Raw genomic sequence first — 16,752 nt, forward strand, 5'->3', positions numbered from 1 at the left:
TTTTTTTCATCAGGCTGTTTGTTTTATCGTTCTTTATATTTTTGGGGTATTAACACCTTATCAGAAATATCATTTGCAAATATGTTCTCCTATTCAGTTGGTTGCCTTTTTGTTTTGGTGGTGGTTTCCTTTGCTGTGCAAACCTTTTTAGCTTCATGTAGTTCAATTTGTTTACTTTTGTTTCCCTTGCTATTGGAGTCAACTCCACAAAGGCATCCCTAAAACAGATGTCCAGAAGCTTAATGTCTATGTTTTCTTCTAGGTATTTTATGATGTCACATCTTATATTCAAATCTTTAATTCATTTTGAGTTAATTTTTGTATAGTGTGTAACATAGTTGTCTAGTTTTATTCTTTTGCATGTGGCAGTTTAGTTTTTCAACACCATTTATTGAATAGATTTTCCTTTCTCCATTGTATGTTCTTGGCTCCTTTGTTGTAGATTAGTTGTCCAAATATGAGTGGGTTTATTTATGAGCTCTCAGTTCTGTTCCATTGGTCTACGTGTCTCTTTTTCTGAAAATACCATACTGTTTTGATTACTATAGCTTTGTAGTACAGTTTGAAATTAGGAAGTGTGATACCTCTGACTTTTGTCCTTTTTTCCTCAGCATTGCTTTGGCTCTTAGGGGTCTTTTGTGGTTCCCTACAGTTTTTAGGGTTTTTTTTGTTGTTCTATTTCTGTGAAAATGCCATTGGGATTTTGATAGGGATTGCATTGAATCTGTTGATTGCTGTAGATAATATGTATATTTTAGCAATGTTATTTCTTCCAATCCATAAGGACAGAATATCTTTCCATTTGTTTATATCTTCTTCAGTTTCTTTCAATAATGTCTTGTAATTTTCAGCATGTAGTCTTTCACCTCCTTCATCAAATTTATTCCTAGGCATATTATTGTTTTTGTTCTGTTCGTAAATAGATTGTGTTCTTCATTTCTCTTTCTGATAGTTCATTGTTAGTGTATAGAAATGCAACAGATTTTTGTATATTGATTTTGTATCCTACAACCTTGTTGTATTCATTTATTATTTCTAATAGGGTTTTTTTTTGGGGGGGGGTAGAGTCTTTAGGAATTTCTATGTATAAAAATCATGTCATCTGCAAATAATGACAGTCTTATTTCTTCCTTTTCAATTTGAATGAATTTTTTTTTCTTACCTAATTGCTCTGGCTATGCCTTCCAATACTATGTTGAATAAAAGTCTTAAGAGTGGGCATCCTTGTCCTGTTCCTCATCTTAGAGGTAAAGCTTTCAGTTTCTCACTGTTGAGTATGATGTTAGGTGTGGATTTGTCATGCACAGCTTTTATTTTGTTGAGGTACTTTCCATCTATACCCATTTTATTGAGAGTTTTTTATCATGAATAGGTGTTGTGTCTTATCAAATGCTTTTTCTGCATCTATTGAGGTGATCTTTCATTTTGTTATTGTGGTATGTCACATTAATTGATTTGGGAGTGTTGAACCATCTTTGCATCCCTGGAATAAATCTCACTTGATTGTGGTATATGATCCTTTTAATGTATTGATGTATTGGGTTTGCTCATATTTTGTTGAGGATTTTTGCATCTATGTTCATCAGAAATATTGGCCTGTAATTTTCTTCTTTTGTGTTGTGCTTGTCTGGCTTGGTATCAGGGTAATGTTGGCCTTGTAAAATGAAGTTAGGAAGCATTTCTTCCTCTTAATTTTTGGGAGAATCTTGAATGTGATAGGTATTAAATATTTTTTGAAAGTTTGGTAGAATTCACCAGGGAAACTATCTGGTCTTGGACTTTTGTTTGGGGGAGGTTTTTGATTATTGATTCAATTTCCTCAGTTGTGATTGGTCCATTCAGATTTTGTGTTCTTTCATGATTAAGTCTAAAATGGTTGTATGATTTTAAAAATTTATCAGTTTCTTCTAGGTTGTCCAATTTGGTGGATTATAGCCTTTTATAGTATTCTTTTGTGATCATTTATATTTCTGTGGTCTCCTTTGTAACTTTTCTTTCATTTCTGATTTTATTTGAATCTTCTCTTTTTTTCCTTAATGACTCTAGCTCAAGATTTGTCAATTTTGTTTATCTTTTAAAAGAACTAGCTCTTAGTTTCATTGATCTCGTCTATTGTCTTTTTGGTCTATTTTTTTTTTTTTTTCACTCTGATTTTTATTATTTCCTTCCTTATAACTGACTTTGGGCTTTGTTTGTTCTTCTTTTCCTGGTTCCTTAAAGTGTAAGTTTAGAGTGTTTATTTCAGATTGTTCTTTCTTCTTGAGGTAGGCCCATATTGCTATAAACTGCTTTGTACCACTTTTGCTGCATTCCAAATATTTTGGTATGTCGTATTTTCACTTGTTTCCATATTTTTTTTTATTTCTTCTTTTATTTCTTTATTGACCAAATAGTTACTCAGTAGCATGTTGTTTAATTTCCACATATTTGTGGGTTTTGCAGCTTTCTTCTTGTGGTTGATTTCTAGTTTCATACTGTTGTGGTCAGAAAAGATGCTTGACATAATTTCAATCTTCTTAAATTTATTGAGACTTGTTTCTGTCCCAGCGTATGGTCTATCCTTGAGAATGTTTCATGTGTACTTGAGAATAATGTGTATTCTATTGCTTTTGGATGGAATGTTAATCTATTAAATCCATCTGGTCTAATGACTCATTTAAAGCCAATGTTTCCTTGTTGACTCTGTTTGGATGATCTATCCATTGTTGTAAGTAGGATGTTAAAGTCTCCTCCTATTGTTATGTAGTGTCTGTTTCTCCCTTTATTAATAATGGCTTTATATATTTTGGTGCTCTTAAGTTGGGAATAAATATATTAATAAATGGTATGTCTTCTTGATGATTGTTCCCTTTATCATTATAGAATATCCATCTTTGAATAATTGAACAAAATGAGGTTATAAATTCCAGACCAATTATTATTTACTCATCACCTTTTGGTGTCAGTTCTAAAGCAGAAATGATGTTCCCCAATGTTGGGGTCATGATCAACCATGTACCTCAGATCCTGAAGTTTCTGTTTAGGAAATCATTGAAAGCAAATGTCAAACTGGAGGTAGAGACAGATAATCTTAAATGGCTTTCTGCTTTACTTTCCTGCAAAACGATTGGGGGAAATATTCAGTATTAACTTCAGTAAGAAAGAATTTGTCCACCAAAAAAAAAAAAAAAAGACAAATAATCTTTTAGCTACTGATATTACATAACTCTCAGTAAAACACATGATTATAATTAGACTGTAAATAAAAGGGAGGTGGGGTGAATATAATGGTTTCCACATAGCTGCAACACAAAGCTTGGCCTGAATTTTGAGGTTTAGTGTGCTGAATATCTTCCATTTGTTTTTTCAAATTTACTTTCTGCCCTGCTACAACTCAGGCGGCTGACATGTATGGATTCCATCAAGGGGTTCCATTGCTATCTGACTTCCAATTAGGTTCAGACAATGGAAAGCTCTAGCAAGAGAGCAGATAGCAGGAGAAAAGTGAAGTCAGAGTGTTCCTCCTCTAGCTCCATTTTTGATGGTTGCTCCCTCTACTGAAGGCCACAGTCCTGTTGGGAAACCTTATCTATACAGTTTTTTCCTGTCTGGATTCCAGCAACCAGTCGTTCCCTTGCCCCTTCAGGCCCCCAAATTGACTGTTGCCCCATCTGACAGCTACAGATGGTATATGTTGCCATACCCTTCTATTACTACCTCCCCACCTCCCCATGACCAAAAATATTCCCTATGTGTATGGTAAAAGGGACAGGAAGGAAGAGACATAGCAGTTTACTGCCACTGCTTCCAGCATGATTCTTCGAGCATTCCCTACTTGGGGATTACACAGGTAGATTTCTCTAGGGTAGCAAGACCTCTCATTTTACATAACAGACCCCCAACATTTAGGTCATCTGCCCATGTGGACTCTACAGTTTGCCACATTTCTCTTCCCTGACAAGTGGTGACTAGATGAGGAGTGGACCCAACTGCATATAACAAACAAATCGTAAACCAGGTCAGTAAATCTGAAGAGGCAGGAGAGAAAGTCGCATATAAGACATAGAGCTAAAACCAAGAAATAAGGGGGCTCAATAAATTAGGTAGTTCATAATAGGTAAAAGAGAATTGAGCTGGAAAAGTTTCTCAGCATTTTTTTATTATTATTATTATTTTACTGTTCCCGGATTTACTACTGTGGACATTAAAGAATGGGCTACAGTAACTGCACAACATTTTCCCAGAATTTTCCAATTTTCTTCCTCTTACAAATCCAACATATTTCTCTCAAGCATCCCCTTAGTGGTTTCACACTGCAATTCAGAGAGCCCTGTGTTCCATAGAGATACCAGAGGGGCCTCTTTTGGGTTGAGGGAGCTGAGTAGGTGGGGCACCAGGTCAGCAGCTGCCCCCAGTCCTGTCCACTCCAATTGTTCTTTATTTTTCCCAGTTAGGATTTATATAACATTTAATTTTTGAAAGGCAGGAGGGAGGAGCCTGTCACTTAAAAAAACAAGAATAAAAGAAATGAGAACCACTGCTCCTCTCTCTTCTCTTTGATCCACTTAGTCTCCTTAGGGGTTGCTAAGGTTGAGGACAATCTCATGATTCCTTTTTTCCCTATTTCACTGCCTCTCACAGAATGGGGGTGGAGCTGAAAAATTACTCTGAAGCTGAGCATCTCAAAATTGAAGCAACTCTAGTGGTCATCTCCTGTAATCCTTCATTTTATTACAATATTTTTCATAAGGAAGCAATGAACCTCTGTTTGAACACCTCCAAGAACAGGAAGTTTTCTTTCTCTCACAAGAGCAACACTTATTCAACAAAACGTCTGCAGTTATGTGATTTCGCATTACACCTCTTTATGACTTGGGTCATTTTGTCTTCTGAGTATACAGAGTAAGACTACATGGCAATACTTCCAACATTTAAAATCAGCTTTTAAAGAGTAAGACTTTTCTCCACTCTAAAATTTCCATTTAAGTTCTTCACTATTCTTACATAAGTCCTTGTTTATTCATGTCTACTTCAATAAGTAAGGCCAAAACTGGAATAATTGTGATGTGGTCTGACTAGGAAAAGGAGAATTAACCTAGATACCACACTAGAGCTTAAAATGTTATTACATTATTTTTAGCAGTTCCATCATATTTGGGATTCATTTATACTTTGTGGTTAGTTTATACCAAAATCTGCTTTTAAGCCATATTCCTCTCTTTAGTTCTTAGTCAAATTGTTGGGTATTTTTTGTCTAAATGCAGGATTATCCCTATTCTATTTCATTCCACCTATTTCAGTATATCACTATAGCTTGTTGGAATTTTATTTTTTTAATTCTGTTTCCATTCTCCAACTTAGTTTTGTGGTGTACCCATAGTTAATGAATCAGAAGGTTAATTTATAGTGCTTTACTTCAACTAACATCAAAATCATGAAGTTACCAATCACTGCCATATTGCACATATGTAACAGGTTAGTCAGATGTACTAGAAAATGATAAATAATACCTTCCATTAATTGTTGAAGGGGAATAAATAAACAAACCTTAAATTTAAACAAGACCCCAATACATCATGACACCCAAAGGAAAGATTATCAATGCTCCATTAAGATAGATAAAGGGGCTGGCCTGGTGGCTTAAGTGGTTATAGCACCATGCTCCTAACCTTGAGGTCGCCAGTTCGATTCCCACATGGGCCAGTGAGCTGCACCCTCTACAGCTAAGATTGTGAACAACGGCTCTCTCTGGAGCTGGGCTGCCGCTGGCTGCTGAGTGCTGCCGGGGCTACCAGGAGCAGCTGGGGCCAGTGTGAGTGACCTGCTGCTGCTGTGAGTGGCTGACAGATGACTGGCAACCGACTGCCTCAGCAGGGTAGGGGGGGACGCAAGCCCATAATACCCGCATGGGCCAGGGAGCTGTGTCCTACACAATTAGACTAAGAAACAACGGCTTGAATCTGAGTGGTAGGGGGAGGCGGATGAAGGGAAGAGAAATTTGGAAAAAAAAAATAAAAAGAGAGAGATAAAGAGTTGGGAAACTAGCCAATGAGCTGGACCTGCTATGAGGAACAGGCAAAGACATGAGCAAAAATGTATTTCCAGGCCCTCAGGGCATGACAGTATCAGATCAAACAACAGAGAATGTGGCCTTGATCCTTTCCACATAAATAGAAAAAAAACTATCTTAAAATTCATATGAAAACAGAAACAGACCCCAGATACTAAAGCAATCTTGAATAAAGAAGAATAAATATGGAGGCATCACACTTCTGGGCTTCAAACTATATTACAAACTATAGTAATCAAAATTGTATCGTACGGGCATAAAAATAGACACATAGAATAAGATACTTATGAACAGAATAGGGAACTCAGAAATAAACCCATGAATACCCAGTCAACTAATTTTTGACAGAGGCACCAAGAATATACAATGAGGTAAAGAAAGTCTCTTCAATAAATCATTTTGAAAAAACTGGATATCCACGTACAAAAGAATGAAACTGGGCCCCTATGTTACACCATATAAAAAATCCACTCAAAATGAATTAAAGACTTAAATGTAAAACCTGAAATCATAAAACTCCTAGAAGAAGAGGATAAGCTCCTTGACATTGTTCTTGGCAACCATTTTTTGGATATGACACCAAAAGCACAGGTAACAAAAGCAAAAATATGTAAGACTACATCAAACTGAAAAGTTTCTGCACAGCAAAGGAAACAATCAACAAAATAAACTATGGAAAACAGTATGGAAAACAGAATTTCATCAAAAATTAAAAATAGAACTATCATATGATCCAGCATTTCTAATTCTGGGTATATGTCCAAAGGAAATGAAATCATAATCTCAAAGAGATATATGCACCCTTACGTTCATTGCAGCATTATGTACAGTAGTCAAGATATGGAAATAACGTAAGGGTCCATCAATAGGTAAATATATAAAGAAAATGTGACATATATATATATATATTATAAGAATGGTAGGAAGGAGAGAGAGAGAAACACACAGTATCTGTGTCCCCACAACTTACATTAGTTCATCTGTGAGTTGACTGTAACCTAAGTTCCGTTATCATAAGATGATTCTCCTTATTATGACATTGGCCCAACTTAAAATAAAAAGACTTCTCAAAACTTGCTATGAAAATTTCGGAATTATGGATTTATAGTCGAAGAAAATTACACAAATCTCCCCCACTCTGGCCCTGGATCCAGTCCAGTTCCAAGGCCCACTGTATGCAAAGTCTTGCTATATCACTATACCAACAAATAACTCAAATCTTGAGCTAAAAAAACAAAGCATCTCACTTCCTGACTTCACACTGGAGCAATGGCAGACTGTCTCTATTTCTCTTTACTTTTCCAACAATGACGAAGTACTCAAAGAATAAAGTGAATTTGGTGGAGTTTGTGATGGTTTAGGCTCAGGAACCAAATTGCCTAGCTTTGAGTGTTCTTCCATGACTTTATTAGTGTGATCTTGGATAATGTTCTTAAGTCTTATGATTGTGGTTCCTTGTCTTTAAAATGATAGTAATTATTGTATCCACCTCACAGGGGTTTTGTGAGGATTAAATGAGTTAAAAATCAAAAAGTGCATAGAACAATGTCTTGCCTTTAGTGAGGATTCAATAAAATTAGCTATTGTTCTAATTACAATAAAGTAGCAGGGGCTGAAAAGGACTTTGAAAAGCCAGTCCTCAATTCAGATGACATGTACTTTATGAGTGAAGCTACGGGTAATCATAGGTAAGGTGGATGGAGAGAGGATGACAAGAATAAATAGGGAAGTTCACTGTTGTTAGACTCTGCCTGTGAATTGTCTGCATCAGGGTATCTGGAGGTTACTCAAGAGACCAGAATGCAGGTCGTTTGAGAAGGGATATTGGGCTTTTTTGACCTGGTAGGGTCCTGAAATCTCAACTTCAGAAAAATCAATGAGATGAGTGGTGGTCTTCTCTCTATCAGCCAGGTAATAAGCAGGGTTCTTGTAGCCCCCGTCAAATCTTCCTTGGGATATTTCTTTATGTTTTGTGGTGTTTGCCCATAATGGACAACTGGCAGAAGTTCTAATAAGAGTTGAAGTGATGCCACTACATAAATAAGCTATGTCCTTTTCTCAGAGAGTTTGTAAATGTTGCTCTTTACATGACAGACCTTTAGGGAATGACTCTGGGGTTATTGAGAACAGTTCATTATTGGTTCTCCATACCATTCCTTACGCCTATAATTTTGTGTATCTTGTAACATAGGTGGTGTAATGTAAGGGAGTCCTGGACTGCAAGTTAGAAAGCCTGGATTCCAATTCTGGCTGCTAGTGCGACATTGAAGTCACTTAATTTCTCTAGATCTCCACTTCCAAATGTGTCAAATGTGGAGTAAGACTACATACTTGTTAATGATTCTTGCAGCTGTAATATTTTACCACTCTTTGTATAATATGCCCCAATATCTGGGGTGTCCTGTCATCATTAATTTTTTCATATATTGATTTCTTTATTTAATATTTATTTTTTAATTTTTATTTTTTAATATTGTTTTGCTTAAGTTATGGAAATGTTTATTACACACACAAAAATAAAAAAAATACAAGTATTCATGCATCTACCATCCAGATTTAACAGATGTTAATATTTTGCTATATTTGATCCAGATTTTTCTTTAAAAAGAAATAAAACATTCCAGATAATAAACCCCAGAAATAACCACTATCTTGCAATTAGTCTATGTTCTCAATATATAGTATTGTTTTGAATTTTAAAAATGTGCAGAAATAGTAAACCATAAATTTCTTTAATTTTGCTGAACGTTATATTTTCCAGGTTTAGTCACTATACATTCATTCATTTTAACAGTGGCCTAGTATTCCATCATATGAATATACCACAGTTTATCCATCCCCTGTTGATAGCCTGTTAGATTGTTTCCAACATTTTGCTATTAAAAATAACATTGGAATAACCAACTGTGTAGAAGTCTCCTTGAACACATGTATGAGAGTTTCCCTAGGGTAATTACCTGAAGCAAAATTACTTGGTGGTGGGGTATGTTTATATTCAGTTTTTCTAGATAATATGAAATTGCTTTCCACAGTGCTTGTGGATATTTATACTCTCATCAGTACTATATGATGTCTTGTTTTCCCACATCCTTGCCAGCATGTGTGTTGTGAGACTTAAATTTTTCCAGTCCTATAGGCATGAAATAATATTTTCTTGATGTTTTCATATATTTACTGGCTATTCAGGTTCCTTCTTTGTAAATTACCTGTTCATATCCTTTGTCCTTTTTTTTTTATTCTTCTTATTGATTTTAAGGATATCTTTGAATATTCTGGATATTAATTTGTTTTGGGGGTGAGGTTGAAGAGTTAGAAAGATCTTCAAATTTGTGACTTGTCCTTTGATATATTTGTTTTTTTCACCAGAAAGTATTTAACTTTATCGTAGTTAAATTTACCAATCTTTCCCTTTGTGCTTGGTACTTTTCATGCCTTATACAAGACATTCTTCCTTACTCCAGTGTTATAAAGATATATTTCTGTATATTCTTCTAAAAGTTTTACAGCGTTACTTTGTTCAACATCTAAGTTTTTAATCCACATGAGATTTATTTTTGCATAGGAAACTAATTTTATTGATTCTACATGAATAGCTAATCGTCCTGGCATCATATGTTAAATAGCCTACCCTTTCTCCATTGATTGATATTGCCACCACTGTCATTCACAAAATTTCCGTATAGATGTGGGTCTGTTCCATTAGTGTACTGGGTTAACCCTGTTTGAATTACAGTAGCTTTAGAGCAACTCTTGACAACTAGTATGGTAAGAATTGTTTTTATTCTTTTTCTTCAAAAGTGTCTTAACTGTTCTTAACCCTTCACTCATTCATATGAGGTTTTTGTGTTTTTTTTAATTTTATTAAATTTATTGGGGTGACAATTGTTAGTAAAATTACATAGATTTCAGGTGTACAATTCTGTATTACATCATCTATAAATCCCATTGAGTGTTCATCACCCAGAGTCAGTTCTCCTTCTATCACCATATATTCGATCCCCCTTACCCTCATCTCCCACCTCCCACCCCCCAGTTTTACAATCAGTTTGTCAATTTCCACCAAAAAAAAAAAAGTGTCAAGATAGTGTTTGGAATGGCATTGAATTTTTTGGTAGAATTGAGCAGAATTATTATCATAATGATATTGAAACTTCCCAACCATGTGTCCAAAATATCTCTTTATTTAGATCTCTTTTCTTGTTTCTAATATGTTTGGTAATACTTTCCATAAAGTTGTGTCCATCTTTTGTTAATATATTCCTGTTTACCTGATTTTTTTTTGTTTCTGTGTACATAGAATTGTTTTCTAAAATTATACTTTCAAATATTTTTCTAAAATTAAAATGTCCAGCTTGCTGCTGCTGGAGTAGAGGAGGAATGTCATTGATTTGTGTGTGTGTGTGTGTGTGTGTGTGTGTGTGTGTGTGTGTGTGTATTGATTCTTAACTTGCAATTTTGTTTGTCTCTATTTATGCTAATATTTTTGTCTGTTTTAGAATCTCTTAAATTTTCCATTTAGGAAATGATATCATCTACTCATACTGAAATTTTTTTTTCTTTTCTGTGTCTTGCCCTTCATATTACTTCTCTTTGTCTTATTATGCTGGTTGAGATCTCTACCACAACACTGAGTAGAGGGGGTGAGCAGGCAATACTCAGCATTTTTCTGGTTCCAAAGGGAGGAAGGAAGGAAGGAAAACAGTGATCAATAGCATGCTTTCCAAAAAAACCATCACCAGTCATCTGAAATATGAATGCAAACTCTTGGTAATTTTGTGTCAGGCATCACCTAATTCTCTGGGGTGAGAGTCTTACCTGAGTAATGTGTGGCCATCTCAATGGTGACATAATGGGGCTTAATAGCTAAGATGACCATATATTCTGGTTTGACCATCTATACCTGGCTTATGCATTTCTACAGGCCTATTAGTTAGTATTGCAACCCTTTACTCTAAAAAAATGTCCTGGTTTGTACGATAAGCTGAGCAACTTTATAAGCCATTCTTGGCAATAAGTTACAATTGTCTGTTCACTGACTCCCCTGTTAAAGAGTGAACACTTCAAGGGGAGGGGCTATCTATATCTTATTCATCTTTGTGTACCCAATTTTTATCCCAGTGCTTGGCACTTAACAGGTGCTCAATATTTTAAGAATAAAAGGATAAAATGTTACCTTAAGGAGTCCTTCTTTGAGTATTTGATTAACAAAAATACCCCTGGGAACAACATTTTATGTCACTTTTGAGCACCTGAATGAAGTGCCTAAAACTGGATCATAGGATAAACCACCACCACGCCCTTCCCCAAACAACAAGGAAGGCTATAGGAGCTGTTATAATACATGAGAAAATACTTTTAAACGCTGATATGTAATGAACAGAGGCAAGTTGTATGCTTCACTGTTTGTAGCCAAGGTTAACTTTGAGCCTTTCTTCTTCATGATGCCACTAAAAAAAAAAAGTGCCATAGTAAAAATGATTCATTCTGCCCTTTGAGATATTAAAGAGAGCTCTATAATTCTTAAGGGGCCTCATGTCTCAGCCCTATAGTTATTCTGTCTGCTGTGAGAACATCTGTTGGGAAGGGCACACCCTTTTCTATACTCTGTGCAGTTCTGCAGATAGAATCATAACCCTACCGCTGGAGGTGGCCTTGGAATGTTTAGTTCCAATCTCACCCTAACATATAAAATTGGCTCAGGCAGGTTGAGTGATTGGCCAAGCCCACAGAGCTAGTTCGTGTCAGAAGCCAGTTCAGGTAAAGAAAAACTCTCTCTAGGGTTCCTCCTATCCTCAAATATCATTTTTAAATCTAATTTATGTCTCTTTCTTGAGCATCCCGATTTCAACCCCTTTCCTGCTTTCCAAGACTTACATGGACTTAGGCTTTTCCAGTTGGAAAAGTCATGCTTTGATCAGCAGAACTCAATGTGCACAAAGAGGGAATTCAGGGGCTCAGTGGCAGAGGAAAACATTGCAGACCAATTTCTAAATAATTTTGGAAGGACTGAATGGCTTTGGTTCCCTGCTGACTCTCTTGAAGGGGAGGTTGTTTGTCCTGTACACCAAAAAAGAAGGGTGAAGGGAGCCCTCAGACAATTTGGGGGCGTAGAAGGAATGTAATTTCCCACAGGGTGGGGAGAGGGAGAATCATGTTTCCATATCGCACATATTAAATTGACAACAATTTCCTATGTGGCTCTAGAGGTGAAGGCAAGTTCTTTCCTTTGTGTGTAACCCCAGCATAAAAACTGACAGGAACAGATGTTCCATCCATGAATTTTGAAGTTTGGCAGTTAATAAAGGATCCTGAGACATGGCGTAAATGAAGGGAGATCATCTTGGCTGCCCATTCTGTCATGTGGATGGAAAAATGTGCTGGGTGGAAGTAAACAGGGCTTCAGGATGCTGGGTTGGCTAGGGAGGGTGGTCCCCCAGGTGGGTTGAGAAGCTGACCTTTCCCCCATCTCACTCAGACCTGTCTTTATTAACGACCTTAGGGAATGAGAAAGGACTTGAAAATGAAATTTACAGATGACTCTGAATGGAGAAATGTGACAAACACCAGCATAAGCAAAGACATAACCTAAAGGAATTAGGAAAATGGGACAGGCAGGGACAAAATGCAAATCATCATGGAAAATGCAAATGGATATGTCTGGGGCAAAATAATCCACAAACCAGATATTCATTGGGCAGGAAGATTTTGAAGCACATTAAGAATAGAAAAGTCTGCTCTAAAATGGTTGCTTCTGATAGTAGCTGAGACCAAGGTGGAGTGGGCAGGCAGGGAGGAAACAGGCTTGGAAGATGGGTGGTCTTTACAGGAGGCTTGCTTACAGGGTGAAGTGACCTCATCACAGGTCCTGCTCCACCTTTCTCCTCACCTAATGTGTTCCTGGCCCATTTTAATGCCCCTCTGGGTTGGCTGGGGTGAGTTGCCTGTCTTGCTGGCACTGTGAGATATATGTCTGGAATAAGCAGGTAACATTCCAATCACCAGACATCAGCTTTGGAGTAAGCTTTTCAGACTGTAGTCATTTTTTTCTTTTTTCACTTTTATTTTTACTACTTTTTTCTTTTTAAAAGATAGATTTCACCTATCAAACTATATCCAGACTATTCTTTAGAAGAAAATGAGAACGTGAAAAAGGATTTCTGTTAAAGAAGAAACATATCCTATTTATGTCATGGAGAGTAACAAATCTGGGATAATTTTGTCTTTGTTATTTTGATTTGAGAAATTTGTTACCCAAATCCTTCCTTTTAACCTCACTTGTAAAACTTCAGCAATTATAAACTGATGATGACCAGAGATTCTCACATTTTCCAAAGCAGCCAGCATGTTTATTACTTTAGAAATTGCTCTGTTTTGGAAAGTCCCGCCTGAGACCCTGCTGAAGTGTTCTGTATTGATGTAGGCCTTCAGCCGAAGGAATTCTGAAGAAAACCAGAGGCCTCCAGTCCTATCCTATTATAGTGGAGTCAGAGGCCCCTGGCACAGGCCTACTTTCCCTGAAAGTTCATCAACTTGTTTTGAGCAGCTCTTCAATTTGAAAAGCTAGGCCAGAAATCAAGGTCTTATAACTGTTGACTGAAATCACTAACGAAAGTACGGGAATAACAGTGCGGATTCCTAGGAACGTTTTTTAATCCTCTGAGTGGATTAATCCAGAAGAATTATTGCAAATATATAAGCTGAAATGGCTTATCTAAGCCTGCATAATTGGGGAAGGTGCTTCTCACTGCAACAGGAAACCGTTTAATAAGATTTTTTGGTTTTTGGTTTCAAATCTTTTGCCATCTTCCTTGAATCACATTCATTTTCAACAGGGCAGCAGATCAGAATCACCTGAGGAGCTTGTTGACGACTTAGGACTTGGTTTCATCCAGGACAACGTTGTGGTGAGTGGGATGGAGACTGGTGGTTAGATGTGGTGGTAGAGAGAGAGGCAGGCAGAGTTGCCATGTGCAGCCGAAACTTCCCAAAGCTACTTGACCTCCCACTGATGACCTCACTGGGGCCAGTGGACTAAAGAGTATCTGGATCTAATTACCTGCTGATGAGGAGCTTCAAGGTGCAGCTATAGACACTGATCCCGGGAGTCTGGATTTAAGGCTGACTTGTAAATCATGGCCTAGATAGATGACCTTGGTTCAACTGTCAGAGAAGGAAACCTATTGTCATATGGCTCAGCTTCCTGCCTCTCATTCCCACCCTCTTGTAGTAACCCTGGAGGCGCATTCCTGGTCAGTGGCTGGGCTGGCTCAAGCTAGGGTGGGCTCCCAGGGCTGGAGCTGGGTTGGTTTGAGTGTAGAAGAGGAAGGGGAGGTGAGGGTTTATCTCTAGGAAGCTAGAATTTGTTGTCAATTCCAAGGGGCCAGAAACAAGAGGCAAAACCAAGAGGACCTGAATAAAGGTAGACACTGCAGTTAATGTGGGAATGAAAACATAAAGAGAATTGCTCCGTTTTATGTTTCATAGTGAGTGTGTTTTCAGCTATTGGCTCTGGAGTGGGCATTCTATTAATAATTTACAATGTCAGGGTTAAGAAAACTGCAACTGACTGCATCTCTTGGCTGAAAGCCCAGTTCTGCTTCTGCAGGCCCCACTGAGTATGACCTGTCTGACAGAAAGCTTTGGACCCCCACAGGGAAAGCAGTGAGGTGTCCAGCAGGTTCAGTCCCAGGTGGCCCAGTATCCGTAAAGTGACCCCTGTAATGTGAGCGTTTACACCCCAGGACCAGTCCAAGCAGGAATGAGTAGAACTGAGCTACCTGGACTAGGGAAAATGGGTGACCAGATGGGAAGAATGTGGGAGCCAAGAAGCATCAGTGGGTTCACCATGGGAGCTAGCAGTCATTTGGACTGAGGTGTGGTCAAGAGCAAGATGAAGGTGGGTGGAAGCAACCAGAAAAAGATGGAAGCTGGGACTATAAGAGGCGTGAGAGGTTGAATTCAGCCTCCAACTGAAGGCTGCTCCATCTGCTATTCTTTTCCTCAGTTTACTTGTACGTGTTTCTTCTCCCAAGGTTAAAAGCACTAATTACGGCTCTTGACAGATTCACATGCTTTCATTTTTTCTCCAGAGAGGAGGTAACCCTGGGTACCTGTCTCAACCCTCTTCTTGTCTTATTTTCAATATAGCATGCATGGCTATGCTGATATATTATTATTACTTGTTTCCTTACTGGGACTTCCAACCCCCTACACTGGAATGTTATCTCCATGGAAAAGGAATTGTGACACTTCCCACTGTGTCCCTAGTGTATGGCACATGGCCTGACATATAATTGGCTCCTAATAATATGTTAGATGAATGGTTTGATGCCTTTTGTACTTGTCTCCTTGGACAGAAGGAGGCTTACAGAATGGACATAGAAGGTGCTTTCTTAGAATTTTAAACTATTTGGCTCTGTATGTATTTAGTTGATGGTTTTTATAATCCCAGAGACCCTCTGCCAATGACCTGTTTCCAGAGACAACAATGACCTAGCGGAAGTGTTTTCTCCTGAGGTTCTGTGTGGAATGAGGGCTTTGAGGCCCCCCAGATAGGCACTTCCTCTACTGGGTGAACCTTTACCTCTTTCAGAGGCAGAGGGCGTGGTGGGCCTGAATGCAGACCTCCCAGGTTCAGGCCAGGCTGTTTCTCACTGTGTGACCACTTGACCTCTGTTCTCAGTTCCCTCACCCATAACATGATAACAAAACATTACCTATTTCTAGGATTGACTGTGGAGATTAAATGAGTTAATATGTGTAAAGCACTGGACCACAGAAGGCACTATATATGCATTAGCTCTCATCACTATTAATATGACAATTATGGAAAATATGGACTATCTAATAAAAGCCATTGTCGTACTTAGGACTATTACGTATTGAAAAGATCTTCATGTCCCACACTGCCATTGATATGTATTTGTTTTGTCACTGGTGGAAAATTAATAAACGGGAACAACTTTGGAGCGACTATAGCCAGGAAAGCTATTTAATGAAATTACCTAAAAATAGAATAGAATAAACTCATGGTGTTTCTTTTTGCTTAGTAGGGGAAAACCATTTTCCCAATGAGTCACACACCTGTATGACGCCATCCCTTGAGTATGGATGAGACTTGGGACTTGATGTAAGCCATAGAATATGGCAAACATGAAGGAATTTTGCAAATGTAATTAAGGTCCCACATCAGTTTGAGTTATAAGGGAGATTGCCTGACTAGACCTGACTTAATCAGGTAGAAATCCTTAAAAGTGGGACTGGGGCTCTCCCTGATGTGAGAGACTCTTCTGCTGGCCTTGAAGAAGCAAGAGGCTGTGAGTTGTACAGCTGCAAGAAAATAAATTCCACCAGTCCTCATTCCAGGCTGCGGGAATGTCAGAGTAGATGTTTTCCTGCTCAGCCTCTAATAAGAATGTAGCACAGCTGATGAGCAGAGGACCCCACTTAACCATGTCCAGACTCCTGATCTATGGAAACTGGGATCATAAATGTGTGTGGTTTTAAGCCTCTGCATTTGTGATAATTTGTGAGTCACCAATAAAAACTAATACAAAAAAGCTGATTATTTGATCTATTATATCAAATAATAATATGCCTTGGGAAAAGCATGATACATATTTTTATCTTTATTAATGGTTATTCAAATTTCAGGAAAGTGTAGAAAACTGTATATTTTTCCTGAAGCTTTCACCTCTGGTTTT

The 16,752-nt window shown here is 37.7% G+C and overlaps 1 long non-coding RNA gene across 1 annotated transcript in view; it reads left to right on the plus strand.

Annotated features, from left to right (window-relative positions):
* The window catches only part of LOC141570362 (uncharacterized), a 235,875-nt gene that overhangs the window by 113,714 nt on the left and 105,409 nt on the right, over nt 1-16,752 (plus strand). The window contains exon 2 of the long non-coding RNA XR_012494363.1: nt 13,882-13,953. This is a non-coding gene — a long non-coding RNA (uncharacterized LOC141570362). The remainder of the gene's footprint in view (nt 1-13,881; nt 13,954-16,752) is intronic.

The sequence above is a fragment of the Rhinolophus sinicus genome, linkage group LG03 (assembly GCF_036562045.2).
Source record: "Rhinolophus sinicus isolate RSC01 linkage group LG03, ASM3656204v1, whole genome shotgun sequence".
NCBI lineage: Eukaryota > Metazoa > Chordata > Mammalia > Chiroptera > Rhinolophidae > Rhinolophus > Rhinolophus sinicus.